This window comes from Lepus europaeus, chromosome 17 (genome assembly GCF_033115175.1).
Source record: "Lepus europaeus isolate LE1 chromosome 17, mLepTim1.pri, whole genome shotgun sequence".
NCBI classification, from domain to species: Eukaryota; Metazoa; Chordata; class Mammalia; order Lagomorpha; family Leporidae; genus Lepus; species Lepus europaeus.
In genome coordinates this window covers 64,581,818-64,601,578 of record NC_084843.1, presented here as the reverse complement: position 1 = coordinate 64,601,578, position 19,761 = coordinate 64,581,818, and the positions used below count along the sequence as shown (strand labels likewise).

The 19,761-nt window shown below is 50.5% G+C and overlaps 1 protein-coding gene across 1 annotated transcript in view; it reads right to left on the bottom strand.

Annotated features, from left to right (window-relative positions):
• LRMDA (leucine rich melanocyte differentiation associated) overlaps window positions 1-19,761 on the bottom strand; it is a 1,120,399-nt gene that overhangs the window by 1,065,028 nt on the left and 35,610 nt on the right. The gene's annotated exons all lie outside the window — the stretch shown is intronic.

Below are 19,761 nucleotides of genomic sequence, written 5' to 3'. Positions count from 1 at the left end.
CAGATTTGCCTCTTCACAAGCTCACTCTCTGCAGAACAGAGGATGCAACCATGCAGGTGAGAGGCAGTGGTGCGTGGATGAGGGTGGCCAGTGATGGGAACGGAGAGAAATGGAAGGGTTCAGAAGATACTGTGTGGACAGGAAAGCCCACCGTCCTACCAAGTCACTCCTGCCAAGGTCACGAACTACCTCCCTCCCTCCTGCAGCATTGAACCCTGCTGAACACGCCCTCATCCGGGCCAGCACAGTGGCACAATAAGTTAAGCCTCTGCTTGTGACATCAACATCCTGGGTACTGTTTCCAATCCAGTTTCTTGTGAATGTACCTGGGAAGGCAGTAGAGGACGGGCCGAGTACCTGGGTCCCTGCCACGAACATAGGAGACCAGGTTGGCCTAGACCTGGTTGTTGTGGCCTTTTGGGGAGTGAATCATGGGATGGAAGATGTGTGTGTGTATGTGTGTGTGTGTGTGTGTGAGAGAGAGACAGAGAGAGAGAGAGAGTCTGTCCATCTCTCTGTGTTGCTCTGCCTTAGAAATAAATAAGGCTTTTAAAAATGTAGTTGCTCCTCTTTCAATTGCTCTCTGTCCTGAGTTTCTGGCACACCACAATCCCCCTGGTTTCCCCCACCTCCTCTGGCTGCTCATCCTCAATTCAGCCTTATTATCTCTTCTTACCCTAAACTGTCCCCACCCCAAACAAATGCATAGCCTCCCCGCCCCACATTCTAAACACCTCATCATGAGGATGCTTCCCATCGTGGGCCTGCAGCCCAGGCACGCATCTCAACCCAACATCTGCCCACTTCCTTACGGGTGACCCAGGGACACTTCACACTCCCCGTGTCCCACATTCATCTGCCTCTCACCTCCTCCACCATGAAAACCCTCATCAGCTCCCCTGAGTCAAAGACTGCCAACCCCATCCATCAGTTACTCCGACAAAAAGCCCAGAGTCAGCTGCGGTTCCCCTGAAGCTTCACGCCTCCACATCCACCTGACATCCACACCGTCAAAGCCACCTGGGAGGGTCTGGCTCGCTTCGCCCCCTCTCCCTGCACACTACCACAGCCACAATGCAGGCGTCTCCCTGTGTCTGGAGGACTCCACAGCCTCCTCACTTCTCACCTGCGTCCTCTTCCCCTTCTCTCTGCAAAACTCAAGGGATCTTCCTAAAACACAAAGACGACCAACGCATTCTCCTGCCAGAAATCCACGGGCAGCGCACCCTCACCCCCAGAATCAAGCCCTGATTCCTTAGCAGTGTTTGCAAGTCCATTTGTGACCGGCCTCTGTCTTCCTTTTTGTGTGCCTTGAATATTCTTTTTAAAAAAAAAAAAGCGTATTTATTTGATGGGGCCAGGGCTGTGGCATAGCAGGCTAAGCTTTCACCTGTGGCGCTGGCATCCCACATGGGTGCCGGTTCTGTCCTGGCTGCTCCTCTTCTGATCCAGCTCTCCGCTGTGGCCTGGGAAAGCAGTAGAAGATGGCCCAAGTGCTTGGGCCCCTGCATCCATGGGGGAGACCCGAAAGAAGCTCCTGGCTCCTGGTTTCAGATCAGCTCAGCTCTGGCTGTTTGTGGCCACTTGGGGAATGAACCAGCAGATGGAAGACCTCTCTCTCTGTCTCTCCCTACCTCTCAAATAAACTAATAAATCTTTTTAAAAGAGAGAGAAAAATAAAATAAAAATAGAGAGATTTGTTTATTTGAAAGGCAGAGTTACAAAGAGAGATCTTCCATCTGCTTGTTCATTCCCCAAATGACCACAACAACCAGGATGGGCCAGGCCAAAGCCAGAAGTCAGGAACTTCATCCGGGTCTCCCATGTGCATGTAGGGGCTAAGGACGTGGACCATCTTCTGCTGCTTTCCCAGGAGCACTAACAGGGAGCTGTATTGGACGTGGCACAGCCAGGACTCGAACTGGGGCCCATAAGGGATGCCAGGACTGTAGGCCATAGCTTTAACCTGGTGTGCCACAGCACTGGCCCCATCTTGAATGCTCTTATTCTGAGACTGAGACATTGTCCATTCTGTTCCCTCTGCCTGAAATACTCCCCAGATCCTAACACCACTTGAGTAAACGAAGCCAGGGCAGAAGCTAAGGGTGAAGCCCAGGCAAAACACACTACTCACAAGCTCCCAAGGTTACACAGAGGACATCTGTGGTGAGTGGGGTGAGGGAAAGGTCAGAAGTCACTGAGGAATACAAAGATCAGCAGAAGACTGAAACCAGACCGCTCCACCCCTACCTACCTCGCTGGCTGCCTAGCCACACCCTCCTTTTATGCAGATTCCTGCAGGTGGCCCAGCATCTCCAGGTTCCATGGCGCTGTGGCTCAACAGGCTAATCCTCCACCTTGTGGCACCAGCACACCGGGTTCTATTCCCGGTCGGGGCTCCGGATTCTGTCCCGGTTGCCCCTCTTCCAGGCCAGCTCTCTGCTGTGGCCAGGGAGTGCAGTGGAGGATGGCCCAAGTCCTTGGGCCCTGCACCCGCATGGGAGACCAGGAGAAACACCTGGCTCCTGGCTTCAGATCAGCGAGATGCGCCGGCCGCAGCAGCCATTGGAGGGTGAACCAACTGCAAAAAGGAAGACCTTTCTCTCTCTCTCAGTATCCACTCTGCCTGTCAAAAATAAAAATAAAAAAAGATGCACCGATCTCTACTGAAGTCCTGCTGTACATCACTGAAGCCATCATCTTTTGGGAAATTTTACCCACTGCCATTTAGTCTCAAGGGGTTTAAGTAAACCTGAGGAGTCCAACAACACCTTTTATAATGGACAGGATTTCATTAAAACCAATCAACTTCCTCCCAAGTTATCAAAGAACACACCTATAAATGTGAAATGCTACATCCGTTGAAAGAGAAACCTTCCTTAATTCGGTCATTTAAATACAGTGGTATGATTGGGGCACACTGAGCTACTCTAAAGGCAAACCCAAGCAAAACCAAGTGTTGAAACTACACAAGTTAAAGGACTGGAGACTCCCTGTTGAAAGGTAAAAATATAGCCTTGTTGGGTCTTCAATCTCCTGGATATTAACAGCTGACAATGCCACATCACTCACCAAGCCTGAACCAAGGACCTTTGCCTGAGGTTAGATTTCCAAAGCATCCACTCAGCACATTCAGACTCTTAAATATGATCTTCCCTTTGCTATTTTTCTCCAGCTGACTCGGAGCAGGTTGTAATCTTGGGCAAGAGCTGCCTTCTCCCAAGGTGAAGGCAGGCAGCTTGGAGCAGGTGCCTGGCTGCCTACCTCCACGCCGTCCCGCAGCCCTTTAGAGCACGTCTAAGCGATGGTGTTTCCTTCATGGGGCATGGCTCAGAACCCGCAGCATGAGGAAAGGAGGGAAGGGAGGCCTTGGCACAGGCCGAGCCCCGGGGGACTCAGCAGTGATGGCCGTGACCCGGCTCACGGTGCAGGAGAGAACTAGAGCTCTCGGTGCAGCCGCTGAAAGGAGCCATGTGGAGAAGGTGAGTAATTAGAAAAGGAATAGTAATTACCAGAGATGTGACAAGGAGGTCTGCACGACAGTGTGTTCTGTCAAAGTCCCTAATTCCTGCAAAGCAACAGCAGGGCCCATGTGACACAAGTCCTCCTTCATGAATTATACAGGTGGCTGGGCATGGGACAAGGCTGAGTGCTGCTTCAGCAGAAACTGTTTGTGGTGGACACAGCAGGGCTCCAGGAGCTACACACACCTCCAGACCCCAACAGTACAACTGGGAACCACACGTCAGGGGGTGGCTGCAGAGGGGAGGTCCCATCCTGCATAGCGCTGGGGAGAGCCAGATGGAAACGTGATATTCCGACCAGGCCCTGAAGATACAGCTATTTGACAGATGCGCTCTCCTAAACCCCACTAGCTTAGACAGAGTCTGCATCTGGAGTCAGGGGCTTTGAAGAAGTAATGAGACTGAGATGTGGTTTGGAGGATGGCTCCAATCCAAAATGACCAGTGTCCTCCGAAAAAGACATCGGGACAGAGACAGATACACACAGAGGGAAGACTGTGGACACACACACACAGAGGAGACAGCTCCCTGCCAGCCAAAGGGGACCACCCACACCCTGACCTTGGAGTCTGAGCCTCGAAGACTGGGATAACCTGTATTTTGGTTGTTTAAGCCACCCCACCCAGGGTATGTAGTTACAGCAGCCCTTGCAAGCTAACACAAGATGAAAGCAAAAACAAAGTCCAAGGGCCGGGAACACGTGACCAATACAGGCTGGTCATTTGGCTACCACTTAGGCAAAGAGGGACTGAGCTAGAAAAGTCACCTGTAGGCCAGAAGATTGGCCAGGGTTCTGCAGGGGGGTGACTTGGAGCCAACTACGACCCCAGACAATTCCTGTTCTGTCAGCACAGTGCAGAGAGAAGAGATAGGGTAGGCAGGGCACTTTTCAAATGTATGAGAACATGAACTTGGATTTGAACCCAGGATGATGGCAACACCACTAACGGAGATAAAGGAGACAAGAACAAATTTGGGGAGGAACTAGATGGGCTGAGTTTGCACATACTTAGGGTAGAAAGGCACCAAATCCACTCCTCCTCTGCCTCCCATGAGCTAATGACCCTACACACCCTCACCGTACTTGTGTCCTGCTCCTGCCTGGGGCCCCACATGCACCAGCAAAATCAATCAATTCATTTACTTTTAATTTAATTTACAAAATTAACCAAAGACATTGCAGGTAAAGCCGCCAACTAAGATGCCAGCTTCCGAAATGAGTGTTGGTTCAAGTCCCGGCTGCTCCACTTCTGATCCAGCTCCCTGATAATGCACCTGGAGAAGTAGTGAAAGACAGCCCAAGTGCTCGGGCCCCTGCACCCATGTGGGAGACCCAGGTGGGGTTCCAGGCTCCTGGCTTTGGCCAGCCCAGCACTGGCATTGTGGCCATCTGAGGAGTGAATAAGAGATGGAGAATATCTATCTCTATCTGCCTCTCCCTCCTCCCTCATAACCTTTCAAATAAATAATCTTCCCCCAAAAATTCACGACAATGCAACCAACCAAAAGAACCCTAGTGCAACGGTTCTAAAACAGAAACCGAAGCAACAGAAACAAACCTTGAATCCCACTACTCTACATTCAGATCCCATAATTCCTGCAAGGCTCTGCCACCCTTTCCATTCTGATGGGCCAGATGGGAGACTAGAGGGAAAAGCTGTCAGAACACTCGACTTTTTGCAAATTGTGAAAGTTCAAGCAAGAGTCAACGATTTGGGAAAGAAGGGAGGGTGGGGGAGCGGGGAGGCGCCACTGAGAATGTTGTAGTCTTGGACCACTTCAGGAAAACATCATCAAAATCACTTTCAACACCCACGCCTTCTTTCAGAAGGAGAAAAACATGTACAAGCACGGCCCATTGAGGGGGAAAGTTGTATAAATCATTTTATTTCATGCTCCATCATTTACTCAGTGCAGGCCTCAGTGCCGCCTCCTGATTAGGTTTAATTTTAAGCCAGCAAGAGCAGCACACACCGTATTGTCAGAAAAAGTTCCATTTCTCTCCAAGCCTGATGGGCGACTATTGTAATGTAAAACCCCTGGATTTAAATAACACAAGCGGATTCTATTATGAGGAGAAAGGTTTATATTTTGGAGTCTTTTTACTTCAAAGGAGCCCAGATACCAAACCATGAATTACCTGAAACAATGGGCTTCAGTGAGCAGCCCTTGAGGGTTTCTGTAGGAAAAAGAACTCCACTTGACTAACGAGGGCACTGGGCGATCCAATTATCTCTCACAAACAGTCCCCGCTCAGGAAAATGGGGGGATACAAGAGGCCTGGCTTCCCTGGAAGGAACCCCCAATTCCTCCTCCACTCCATCCTCAGCCAGGCTCTAACCATCCAACAGCCAGGCCAACCTCCAGGGAGGGGTCCCAAAAGACCTCAAAGCCCACAGGGACCACCACCACCAGGAAACACAGGAGGAAGCAGTGAGGCCCAGAGCAGAAACCGCTGAAACCTGTGCCTCCCTCGGTCTTCAAGATACCCTAGTGCACCCAACCAAGACCCCACCCATCAGGTGCCCATCTCTGGGGCTCTCCAGGAACCCCATCAAGAGTGTGGGAGTTGCCGGCGCAGTGGCTCAACAGGCTAATCCTCCGCCTTGCGGCGCCGGCACACCAGGTTCTAGTTCTGGTTGGTCGTTCCTCTTCCAGGCCAGCTCTCTGCTGTGGCCCTGGAGTACAGTGGAGGATGGCCCAAGTGCTTGGGCCCTGCATCCCATGGGAGACCAGGAGAAGCACCTGGCTCCTGTCTTCGGATCAGTGTGGTGCGCTGGCTGCAGCGCACTGGCCGTGGCGGCATTGGAGGGTGAACCAATGGCAAAGGAAGACCTTTCTCTCTGTCTCTCTCTCTCTCTCACTGTCCACTCTGCCTGTAAAAAAAATTTTAAAAATTTAAAAATTAAGAAAAAAAAGTGTGGGAGTCTCCCTCTGATATCCCCAGAGAACACACAGAGTCCCTCAGGAAGTATTTGCCAGCTGGACTATGTGACAGGCGCCAGGCTAGAGATAGACCTCGATAAGCACAGGGTCCAGCAGGCAGACAGCACCACACAACAACACTGGCCCGCATTGCCTTTAAACAGATGGGCACCAAATGTCAGGGCAGGACAGACCATCGGAGCTCATTTTTGGAGAAAGAGACACTGGTCAGGATCTTGAGGGCCATGCTGAAGGCTGTGTTCATTAGTTAATCAAGCACTACACACACACACACACACACAGAGTCTCACAATTCAGTGGAAAGCACTGGTCCTGAGGAAACACAAGATGACACCAAGGAATTCTGGGTAACAAGTCATCAAACTGTGGGGAGACTCAGCAACGCCGGGGAAGACGCAGAGTAAGCAACTGCATGTCCTAAATTACACTCCTGGAACACGAGTGCAAGTGGGGCTCTCTAGTGTTGTCCACAGACCAGGGCATCGGCACCATGGAGGAAGGTACCAGAAACGCAAACTCCAGAGCATCAACCCAAGACCCCGGAAACTAAAACCCAGCAGGCTACAGCCCAACAACAGGCACATCCAACAAACCACCAAACGACGCTGATGCTGATGGTGGAAGACAGGCTGACACCCACCGCTCTTCGGGGGCATCTCCTTGTTCATTGGTAAGAGGCTAACCATAATTAGCAGCCACTAACACTCACGCAGCAGTTACCATAAGCCACACGCTGCATCAGTGGTCCACAATCATCGCTTCATTTAATCCTCACAACGCCATCACACAGCTAAAGAAACTGAGTCCCAGTTTCACACAATGTTAAGCACCTTACCCAACATCACGGCAACAAATGCCCGTGGAGCTGAGCTTTGAACCCGGGCAATTGGCTGCTGGAGCCCATTCTCCCAGGAGTACACTCTGCAGATGTACTGACAGCTTCGCCTGCAGCTGCTGAGCCAATGCCTCCAGAGTGCACTGGGAGACTTGCATGTGTGGCTCTGAGAAATCCTAAGGTCTCACGTCGAGGACACAGGCAGCTTTGCAAACACACTCGCTTTGAGGTAACATTCATCTTCATCTCTGTGTGGGGTGTTTATTGCTATTAACCCTCTCATTCCCCAGCACTTTCCTCGCCCACCGCCCCCCTTTCAGCACCCCCCAGTTCTCCTCCCTGACTGTGCTGGCCCCTGTGGAAGAGCCCCAGGTTTGTTCCCACCTCAGTATATAAATGACAGTGGATAAAGTGACTTCCAAAAGCTTATGCAAAGTGGGATTTAAAAGTTTTTTTGCAAAAAAATTTTGGAAACTCTTGCAGAGTTTTTCCATAATATGTATTTTCCACAGACTTTGTGAAGACGCCCTCATATGCATGGATTTCCAGATTTTTTCCACCAAAATAAACTTATCTTTAAATTCTGTTTTTCTAAGAACTTTGCGAAGTCCCCTCACAGGTCTCTGGCTCGCTACCACTTTGGTGTACACCTCTCACTGGTGCCCCCACTCGAGTTTATATCCACGTTCCTATCTCCAGCCAAGAGCTAGATAGCTGCAAGAGAAAAGACGGACATAGCTTCTCAAACAACCTTATGAGAAAACAGCTCTCTCTGCTGACCATGGAGAGAGGGCGGTGCAAACCCCTGGGGCTACTGCACAGACCAGTCCTCAGGCTGCGGCACCAGACCTGACACCCAGTGCCAAAGGTGACCCACACAGGACATCACACCAGCTCACCTCATGTCTCAGCCCAGTGAGCCCTGAACTCACAAGTCCAGATCAGTCAGTCCTCAGACCTGGTCACACCCACCCCTTCTTGCCCACTGTTCGGACCTCTGGAGACAGGGAAACTGAAGGAGGGAGAGGAAGGAGACAGGAACCGATGTGGGCCATTGCTCCCACTCAGAGAAGGCAGTGCAAGATGTTTTTCCTCCTCTCCATCTCCTGCCCACGTCTGCCCCTTGCCGAGATCACCGAAATGAGAAGCAGCCTCCACATGCACAGCTAAGTTTTTCCCTCCTGATTTGACAGTGCACAGAAGGAAGTTCTGAGCCATAAAGAAAACTGGTGGTCAGCGCCGTGGCTCAAAAGGCTAATCCTCCACCTGCGGCGCCGGCACACTGGGTTCTAGTCCCAGTCAGGGCACCGGATTCTGTCCTGGTTGCCCCTCTCTTAGTCCAGCTCTCTGCTGTGGCCAGGGAGTGCAGTGGAGGATGGCCCAAGTGCTTGGGCCCTGCACCTGCATGGGAAACCAGGAAAAGCACCTGGCTCCTGGCTTCGGATCGGTGCAGTGCGCCGGCCATTGGGGGGGGGGGGGGATGAACCAATGGAAAAGGAAGACCTTTCTCTCTGTCTCTCTCTCTCTCTCTCACTGTCCACTCTGCCTGTCCAAAAAAAAAAAAATGAAAACTGTCCAACAATTCAACTCAATATTATTTAAGAAGCATGTGGTACATCACACTGGTCATTAAAGGGACTGGTTAAGAAGGTAAAGAAATGGTTCCTATGGCACTTGCTGTCCCTTGCTCAACTTGAGTAACTCCAGGCAAACAACACAGCTGCTCTTCCCTGGGAGAGCAGGAGACTCAATCCCACCTCCCAAACTCATCATGAGGAGCACAGACAGGAACCCAGGAGGCATAGAACACAGATGGGCTTGTGAATGACAGACTTCCTGGTCTCTTTCCTATCACAACACACAGTCTGGAGGCAAACTTCGGGCTCGTGAGGCCAAGGAGGAAGCCACACTGGCAGAGGGGCCTGGAGGTGAGAGAGGCTGAGCTGTGGTTTAAAGGCTGGACAGAGTGGAACAGATGAGATTTGGGGGAGAAGAGGCAGGGAGTTATGCCAGAAGAAGAGAACGGATCTGAGTCAAGGTGGGCAAACGGGTGGGAGGGAAGGGAGCAGCATGGCAGATGGTTTGGGGCCTCTTTGGGGAAGACGGAGTAGGGGGCATCTCCGAGGGATGCAGCAAAGACATTGGCTTGAGCCAGAAGCCCAGGGGTCAAGGGGAATTGGAGAGGTATTCCTCCACAAGCCTGCCGTGACATAGAAAGACACGTTCCCCAGACAGCCTGAAGGTCCCCACAAGGCCACAGGTATGCCAGGATAATTGTTCCTGTTGGAGGACAAGGAGGGAGGTCCTGGAACCCTCCACTTGATTTCCAACATCCAAGCAATTGGAAATAAACATTCATTGTTTCAGGGACTGGTTTCCACTAGAGTACATCAGCATGGGGGAAATATCGTGTAGTCATTTAAAAAGATTTATCACAAACACTACAGAAACACAGAAAAATGCTTTTGACACATGAAGTGAAAAACAGCAGAACTCAAAACAATGCATTACCATCAAGAGACTGGCTGAGTACAGGGAACACAGGCTCGAAGGGGCGGAACCAAGTTCTCACATTGACGCTGCGACCTATGGTCCAGGAGGCCTTGGGGCCACTTACTGCATCCACTCAAAGATAAAAACAGGGGCTGCTACATTTTTTTAAGATTTTTATTTATTTATTTGAGAGGTAGAGTTACAGACAGTGAGAGGGAGAGACACAGAGAAAGATCGTCCATCTGCTGGTTCACTCCCCAAATGCCTGCAACGACTGGAGTTGGGCCCATCCAAACCCAGGAGCCAGGTGCTTCTTCTGGGTCCCCCATGCAGGTGCCAGGTCCCAAGCACTTGAGCCATCTTCCATTGCTTTCCCAGGCCATAAGCAGAGAGCGGGATCAGAAGAGAAACGGCTAGGACTAGAACCAGCACCCATATGGGGTGCTGCCGCTGCAGATGGAGGATTAACCTACTGCACCCACAGCACCAGCCTCAGTTGCTACATTTTTAAAAGCCAGGCTCATAGGTGAAACTCAACTCCCCCAGTCCCACAGTGTACACAGGTGAGATACAGCTCTTGGGAAGAAACTAGGGTGTTTTCTAACAGGAAAAAAAAAAAAAAATATATATATATATATATATATAATATAAGCTGTTAAAACCCAGAATATAAACTTCTTGAAGGCAGAAACTGTGTAACTTACCCGTGTCCCCAGTACACAATAAAAGCAGAATTAGACTGGATTATGGGGACAGCACTGTGGTGTAGCAGTAAAGCCAGCACCTGCAGTACCAGCATCCCATATGGGTGCCAGTTCAAGACCCAGCTGCTCCACTTTCCATCCAGCTCTCTATTATGGCCTGGGAAAGTGGTAAATGATGGCCCAAGTGCATGGACCCCTGTACCAATGCAGGAAACCCAGAAGAAGCTCCTGGCTTTGGATCAGCCCAGCTCTGGCCATTGCAGCCTTTTGGGGAGTGAACCAGCAGACAGAAGATCTCTCTCTCTCGCTCGCTCTTTCTCTGCCTCTGCCCCTCTGTAATACCACCTTTCAAATAACAAATAAATCTCTTTTAAAAATAGAATTATTACCTGGCTCCTGCCATCGGATCAGCGTGGTGCGCTGGCCGCAGCGCGCTACCGCGGCGGCCATTGGAGGGTGAACCAATGGCAAAAGGAAGACCTTTCTCTCTGTCTCTCTCTCTCACTGTCCACTCTGCCTGTCAAAAATAAAAAATAAAAAAAATAATAAAAAAATTAAAAAAAATAGAATTATAAGGGGTTTATTACTACCACTGCATAAAGTTTTGTTTCAAAAGCAGGTAGGGGGGCCTGTGTCCGCAGACACCATAAGACCATTTCTCCAGTCTGAACACCAACCTCATTGTTTAAGGCAGCAAGCCCAGGAACCAGCCAGCCCACGTGGGAGACTCACGCAGCTCTGCACCACACACATGTGTTGGGCCAGGGCAGAGTACTCAACAGGCAAGGCCCAAGGCTTCAAAGACCTTCCAGGACAGGAATGGATCTGTCCAGGGTATGGAAAAGCCAGAAGTACCCTAACCACTGCCTAGGAAGTGGTCAGCCACTCTGCACTCTGGGAGCACTCAGAGGATAACAGGCCAGGATGCTCAGACTAAGAGAGCCAACCCGGAGAGAGAGGCGAGCTCTGAACTGAGTCGGCCTCCCCAGCAAGGGCAGGGTAAGGCATCATCCGTGCCACCGCTGGCACAACCAAGCCCTGTTGCACACCAGCCCCAGCCTCCAGAAAACACTCCAAAGCCCCTCATGCAGACGGCAGAGACTTTTCCAAAGCATTCCTGCCCTCAGCTTTATGTCTTTCATCTCCACTGACACGTGAAAACATGCAAGAGTCAGAACTAGGTCTGTCAGCTTCACCTTCATGCAAAAGGCTCTCTGATCTGCTCTTCAGCTGGTGTTGACAGTGGTGGGGGAGGAGCGGGAAGGTCCGGGTCTCTTCAACAAAGGGGAGAAAGGGTCACTGAAGGGGAGAGGTGGCACCCAGCATGCAGCCGAGCAGTTACGGTGGCAGGGTCCCACACTGGAGCACCCACGATCGGTTCGCAGCTCCTGACTCCAGCCTCCCACAAGTGTGGACCCTGAGATGCAGCAGTGACAGCACAAGTAGCTGCGTCCCTGCCCCCCACACAGGAGACCTGGATTAAGTTCCCGTATTCAGCTTCAGCTCAGGGCCAGCCTCAGCCAACGTGGTTATTTAGGGAGTGAACCGGGTCGGCGCTGTGGCTTAGCCGGTAAAGCTGCCATCTGCAGTGCCGGCATCCCATATGGGCGCCAGTTCAAATTCTGGTTGCTCCTTTTCCGATCCAGCCCTCTGCTTTGGCCTGGGAAAGCAGTGGAATATGGGCCAAGTGCTTGGGACCCTGCACCTGCATCGGAGACCCAGAAGAAGCTCCTGGCTTCGGATCATCTTAGCTCTGGCCATTGAGGCCATTTGGGGAGTGAATCAGCGGATGGAAGATTCTCTCTCTCTCTCTGCCTCTGCCTCCTTGTAGCTCTTTCAAATAAAACACAATGAATCTTTAATAAATAAATAGGGAGTGAACCAACAAATAGGAGCAGTCTTTCTGTACCTCCCAAATAACTTGTTCTTAAATATGTATTTATTTATTTATTTCAAGGCAGAGTTTATACAGAGACAGACAGATCAATCTCTCATCTGCTGATTCACTCCCCAAATGACCACAAAGGCCAGGGTTGGGACAGAGTGAAGCCAGGAGCCTGGAATTCCATTAGGGTCTCCCATGTGGGTGGCAGGGGCCCAAGTACTTTCCAAGGCATATTAGCAGGGAGTTGGATCAGAAATGGAGCAGCCAAGACTCAAACCAGCACCCATATGGGATGCTGGCATTGCAAGTGGCAGCTTTACCCATTACACCACAACACTGGCCCCTCAAATAATTTTTTAATTTAAAAAGGGGGAACAGGGACAGCTCTGTAGCACAGCAGGTTAAGCCACAGCCTGGCACCCTGGCATCCCTTATCAGAGTGCCAGTTTGAGTCCTGGCTATTCTGCTTCCAACCCAGACCCCTGAAGATGCAGCTGGAAAGGCAGCAGATCATGGCCAAGTACTTGGGTCCCTGTCACCCATGTAGGAGACCAGGATGGAGTTCCAGGCTCCTGGCATTAGCCTGGCCAAACCCCAGCGCAGGCTGCTGCAGCCATCTGAGGAGTGAACCAGCAGAAAAAGGACCTCTCCCTCTGTGTCTCACTGCCTTTTGAATAAATGTCTTACAAAAGAAAGAAAGAAAGAAAGAAAGAAAGAAAGAAAGAAAGAAAGAAAGAAAGGAAGGAAGGAAGGAAGGAAGGAAGGAAGGAAGGAAGGAAGGAAGGAAGGAAGGAAGGAAGGAAGGAAGGAAGGAGAAAAGAAAAGAAAAGAAAAGAAAAGAAGAAAAGAAAAGAAAAAAGAAAAGAAAAGAAAAAAAGCTCTTGTTTGAAAAAACCCCAGGAGTGTAGGGCCACTGTAGGTACCTTCTCTGCGCTCACAGCCAGGCCTGGCACCCTGCTGGTAATAAGCCATAGCACTCAGCCAAGAGGAGAGGACTCCCTGGGGACCAAAGGCAGACTAGGAACCTGCTGGAAGCACAAAGCACGGTAACCATGGTTCCCAGCCCTAAAGCTACACACATCCAGAGACTCTGACCTGGATCTCTCCATCCAGGGGCTTCCCATGAACCAACACGGCAGCAGCTTCCCCACCCTCCACACAAGTCCAGCACCATTCTCCAGCTCCACGGACACGGCCCCCACTCCCTGCCACCACGTGGTACACGCACACCTGGACAGCCAGCCAGCGCAACACCTGCCCCTGAAAGGAAGCTGAGGACAAGGGCGGATGCAATCAGAGGCATCAGAAAGAATTGAGGGGAGGGGTGGGGAGCCAGAAGCAGCACGTGCTCTGGATTCAGGCTGGGCCGGGCTCCCTGAACCTCTGCACAGCAAGGCCCTTTGCAGGGGGCAGCGAGTGAAGGCAAATCACTAAAGGCACTTGGATTGACGATGCTCCCCCAGTGAGGCACTGTTTCTTTATTGCAACATGCTCTCCATAAAAGCCATTTTCCTCTCACAGGATCTGCTTGGGCAACATGTGATGTCATCATAAATCATCTCTCTCGCCCTCTTTTTTTTTTTTTTTCCTTTAAAATGTCAGCAGATTTCTTGGAGTTTCTAAAAAGCCCAGAGAGCCAGCACCATCTCCCAGTGTTGGCAGGGAAGTTGGTTTTCCTTCCCAAGACGTCTGTCTTCACTTTTTCCCCTCAGTCTCCCATAGGGGTTCTGCAGAGATAAAGCCTTGAAGAGCACAGAGAGCCACAGAAAGCATTCATGGAGAAAGCTCGCCTTTCTAGCCTTTCCAGACGCAGCCTCTTTCTCTCGCTCCCTTTTTTCCTCTCGTCCTATTTTGGTGCACTTCCAGGGGAAGTGAATGTATAGCGAGCACTTTTTAACAAGGTCTAATACAATCCATGCCTCCAAGACACGGATGCCATTAATCAGAAGGAAGGCTTTGTGTGAGAGAGGCCACAGGCTGGACGGGTGCCATGGACCAATAAATGCACACAGGCCCTACCTACCCTCACCCCCACCCCTGCCAGGGCTTGGCATTCATTCTTTCTACCCTACCCCTTCCCAAACCCTGTGCCCGACATTTCCCCCAAAGACCTCCTGTGAAAACCTTCCACCATAGAAGAAAAAAAAAAAAAAAAGAGTCTCCTTGCATTCCAAGTCCACTGGACAGGAAACCAATTATTATCATCACTTCAGATGCAGAAACTCCAAAGCCCAATCAAAACCCACCCCAATCTAACCTACTAGAACATGCTGGGTCATAGAAGAGGGGAATCTCTTGCTGGCTGAGTGCTTTGTGTAGTCAAACTGGGTGTCTCTTTGAGGCAAATCTACCCTCTGCAAAAGCTCCTTCTTGAAGAGTTCTGTGGCTAGCACTACCCACTGTGTCTACTCTGTCCCTACATGCAAGAACCATAACTTAACTGAAAAGTGATCCCTGTTAAATATAAGAGTGGGAATGAGAGAGGGAGGAGATGTACAATCTGGGACATGCTCAAGCTGACTTGCCCCAAACGGTAAAGTTAGAAACATACCAGGGGATTCCAATTCAATCCCATCAAGGTGGCATGTACCAATGCTATCTCACTAGTTCAACTGATCATAATGATAGGACTAAGAGTCAAAGGGATCACATAAACAAGACTAGTGTCTGCAAATACTAACCGATAGAATAATAAAGGGAGAGAACGATCCAACATGGGAAGCGAGATACACAGCAGACTCATAGAATGGCAGATGTCCTAAACAGCACTCTGGCCTCAGAATCAGCCCTTAAGGTATGTGGATCCAGCTGAAAAGCCCATGAGAGTATTTCAGGCAAGGAAAGCCAAGACACTCTGTAAAAAAAAAAAAAAAAAATGACCTAAATGAAAGATCTCCACGAGTGAGATCCCAGTGGAAAGAACAGGACAGGTCATCAAAGAAGGAGGTACCTTCCTCTGAAGGGAGGAGAGAACTTCCACTTTGACTACAACCTTGTCTAAATATGATCAGAGTCGGTGAACTCAAAAGGCTTCCATAGCCTTGACAACTTCTGACAAGAGCCTAGGGTGATTACTGACGCCATAAACAAGAGTGTCAATTTGTTAAGTCAACAACAGGAGTCACTGTGCACTTACTCCTCATGTAGGATCTCTGTCCTCAATGTGCTGTACTCAAACAGTATGTTTCACTTTGTGTTTCTATGTGGGTGCAAACTGTTGAAATCTTTACTTAATATATGCTAAACTGATCTTCTGTATATAAAGAGAATTGAAAATGAATCTTGATGTGAATGGAAGGGGAGAGGGAGCAGGAAAGGGGAGGGTTGCGGGTGGGCGGGAAGTTATGGGGGGGAAGACATTGTAATCCATAAGCTATACATTGGAAATTCATATTCATTAAATAAAAGTTTAAAAAAAAAAAAACAGACATGAAGATGGTGCCGGACTCCTCCTGCTACATCTTCTTACAACGTTGGTCCACAGCCAACAATCTTCCCCCACCCCTCACTCATAGAAAACTCCAGTTAACTAAGGACAAGTGGGAGCAAAGGAGCTTACACACAGAGGAGAGTGACAACCATCCAATGTCATCCTTTGGAGCTATCGTGAATGCTGTTAGAGACATTTCTCTAAAATAAACCTCTTTGTCCAGTCCAAGATACCCAATCCTCCACCAACAGCACTTGACCAACTAGAACTAACCACAGGCAGCACACAGATGTTCTGCAGGATCTTATTACCACTAGCAACCATTTGCACTTCAGTAGGAACAAACAGCAGGGACCTTAGTAACTGGAAGAGAAGGGTGAATTCAGGCAGGTGAAGAAACTGGAATCCCGACAGCTGGCACGGGGCCATCTCTGATCCTCCCAGTTTATCCACACCCACGAGTCGGGGCTTCCAGGAACCTGCTGTGCTCTGAGCGTTCACCCAAAGGTTCACGTGCTAGAAGCTTGCTTCCCAACGTGGCGACATCGAGAGGTGGTGGAACCTTTAAGAGGTGGGGCCGGGAAGGGAAAAAGCCATCTTCACGGGACCCCAGGCTGTTCTCACAGGTGAGCTGTCACTGAAGAGCAAGCCTGGCCCCTCCCTGGTGTCTGACTTCCTGTCTCCCCATGTGATCGCCCCACCATGACATCGTCTGCAGTGATGTGACCCAGCAAGGCAGACCCTCACCAGAGCTGCTGCCCTGCTGTTTGGAATATCAACCTGTGAAACTGTCACCTCAGTAAACCTCTTTCTTCCTAAGCTACACAGCCTCTGCAACAGAGAACACTAACACGCCAGCGCACCACACACCTGCCGAGGTGGCCACACTCTCTGCTTCCAGCTCCTCTTTCTCCTCGCGATGCTCTTTGCTTTCCAGAGACGAATGCCAGGATTACCCAGAACCTCTCCAGGAGGAGACAATGATTGAGAAGTGGGAGAGATCTGTGTCAAACATGACGAGCTAGTGCGCGGAAGGTGTTGCCTTTCTGTGATAAATCTGCCCCCAGAGCGAGGCCATGCCACGTGAGATGCAGCGGTGGGGAAGGCCCTCACTCAGCCAAGCCCCCTCCCTTACCTTCAGGAGAGGAGGCGCCCCAGACCTTTAATCAACCCCGATGGCCCCACAGCTGGCTAGAGTAAACCAAGGGGCACCAGTGGATGAAAATTGTACACAAAGGTACAGGAAAGCTCTCCCAACAGCCCAGGGTCAAAGTGAAACCACAACACCAAGAGAAAGCAGGAAGCAATCGAAGGAATGGACCAAGGCAAAGGAAGAATCACCTTCACATTTACACCCCAGACCCGCCTCAACCCCCTGAAATGCCAGTTCTGTTACACTACAGATCCAGAGCAAACTCAAGAAGGGAGGGCAACGGAATTCGCTCTCCAGGTAAAGCAACAACCCTCCAAGTCCTCTCCCAGCCAAGCGCCTTATGACTACCTTTGCACTCTCCCCTGCTCGCTTCTGGAAAGTTTCAAAGTCACCAAGAACCAAGCCTGCCTGACGCACAATGGCATTTAATAATTGCTTACGGTTCTCGCCAGGGAAGCCAGGCAAGCACCCACAATTCATTACATGTGTGACCTTTCAAGCCCTCAGCCCCCAAATGATTTTCACTCACTTTAATCTGAGTCCGATTCAAAACAGATCTGCTGTCAGCAGCCTGAATTCTGCAGCCCTGTGGATGGGCAGTGCCCACGGCTAATCCTTTAGTGCCTTAATCATAAAACGCTGCACTTCCCCAGCTGTTTTCACCCAAACAGCCAGAAAAGGGGGTGAGCAGGGTGTGAAAAATGATGAATTATGAGCTCCAACCTAGTATTTCATTAGGTCAGAATGGACGTTAGAACTTTTAACGGTGCACTCTGCAATGGAAAGGTCATTTTGTAAAAACCCAAACAGAGACTCTCGAAGCCTCTCTGTCTCACAGGGGAGACAACCCATCGTGCACCAGACTGGGGACAAAAGCGCAGTCAGCCTAGAGTGTTTTTAAACTGTGGCCACGTCAGATGTCTGCAACGTGATGCCAAGCGTGCTCAACAGGTCTACAATGCATCGCGTTGGCCTAAATTTAGTGGGTGTTAATGGAAATCAGAGCTGGGGTCGTTACCACCGACATGCTTCTAAACACTACCCAATAAATTGTTGTCTGTTTCAGCTTCTCCGTGACAGCTGGCCGTGAAAACCCGAGAGCATGTCCAGCAGTGTCGGATGTGCCCAGCCCCGTGGTGTGCATCCAGGTGTGGGGATCTGGCCTGCTGTGCACACATGGATGTGTGTGAGTACACACGTAACAGAAGTGTGTGCCAGGCCCATTCACAAAGGCGAACAGGAGACACGTGCAAGGACACGCACACATATTCTCTGTCCTCTGACTCCACCTCCTTCTTACTGCTGCTCCCCAGGCAGCACCACCACGGGCCTCTCTCAACGTGCCCAAAATGCATTCCAGTTTATAAAGGACAGGGTTCATGGCACAACAGCTGTGCCTTTTCCACGTCGGTCGTTTGCTCTTTTCGCTCCAGCTTGCCACATGTCTTTCACATAAACCTTGTTTTCATGTAAAAAGACAAAAGGACGATCTCCCATGAACAAAGCGTGGAGGGCCAGCCAGGAAAAGATCTGCAAGACACATCGGACCTGCAACGAAGCACGGAGAGGCCTAGCTGACAGAGGGGAAAGCCTGGACCAGGAACCACGGGCTCCCTCGAGCTCCCTTGCAATTACTCATGAGCTCATCATTCGTGTACATGAAAAGAAACGAAGTGGCTTTGTGCGCTCTGAGTCATGATTCCAGCTGCAATCGGAAGACAAGGGAGGAGAGAGCCTGGCCTGGAGGCTCCAGTCCACCCTCGCTCGCTCTGCCATGACAGCAGCAGGACTCCCCAGCTCCCAGAGGCACGGTCTCACTTTGCCCCAAAGCAAACACCACAGTCAGCTGCTGCAGCGCTGCGCCAGGAGCAACCTTGGAGGCAAATATGTTCACCAAACACGAACAACACCAAAGGAGTCCAGTTTAGCCCCAACAGCAGATCCTGCTGCCAGTTCTTTGTCCCCGCATATTCCCATGGATCTGATCATCCATGCAAACGCCAGCTACGGAGCCCCAGTGCTCCTCCCAGCAAACTCCCTCCCCTCTTCCTCTCTCTCCCAGGTCTGCTACATGCCTGACCCAAATCATATGTCTTGAGTTTACAACTCGTGCGTGCACAGACTCGTTACTGCCTATCCTCCAGATGGGAGACTCAAGTGTACACAAAACCCCAAGACTTCTGCCCACGCACACCTAAGTTCATGCCCTTCTCACCACACAATGAGCACATGTGTACAGAGCACACATGCACACACACATCAACCACCCCCTGGCCCTGGGTGAGAGGTCTGTCCCCACCTGCCATCATACAGATCTAGAGAAAAACTGACAGATCTGGGCCTCTTCCTACAGGGCTAGAAACATTTCTATAGAAAAAATAATTTCTGGGACAGGGCTGTGGCATAGTAGGCTAAGCCTCCACCTGGAGCTCCAGCATCCCATATGGGCTCCAGTTCGAGTGCCTGCTGCTCCACTTTTGATCCAGCTCCTTGCTAATGTGCCTGGGAAAGCAACAGGAGATGGCCCAAGTACTTGGGCTCCTGCACTCACATGGGAGACCTGGAAGAAGCTCCTGGTTCCTGGCTTTGGATTGGCACAGCTCTGGCCATTGTGGCCATTTGGGGAGTGAACCAGTAGATGAAAGACCTTTCTCTCTGTCTCTCCCTCTCTCTCTCTCTCTCTCTCTCTCTCTCTCTGTAATTGCCTCTTAAATAAATCTTTAAAAAAAAATCTCTTAGTGCTGAAATCATTCAAGACAGTCTGGGGCAAGCCTCAAAACATAGCAGTTTT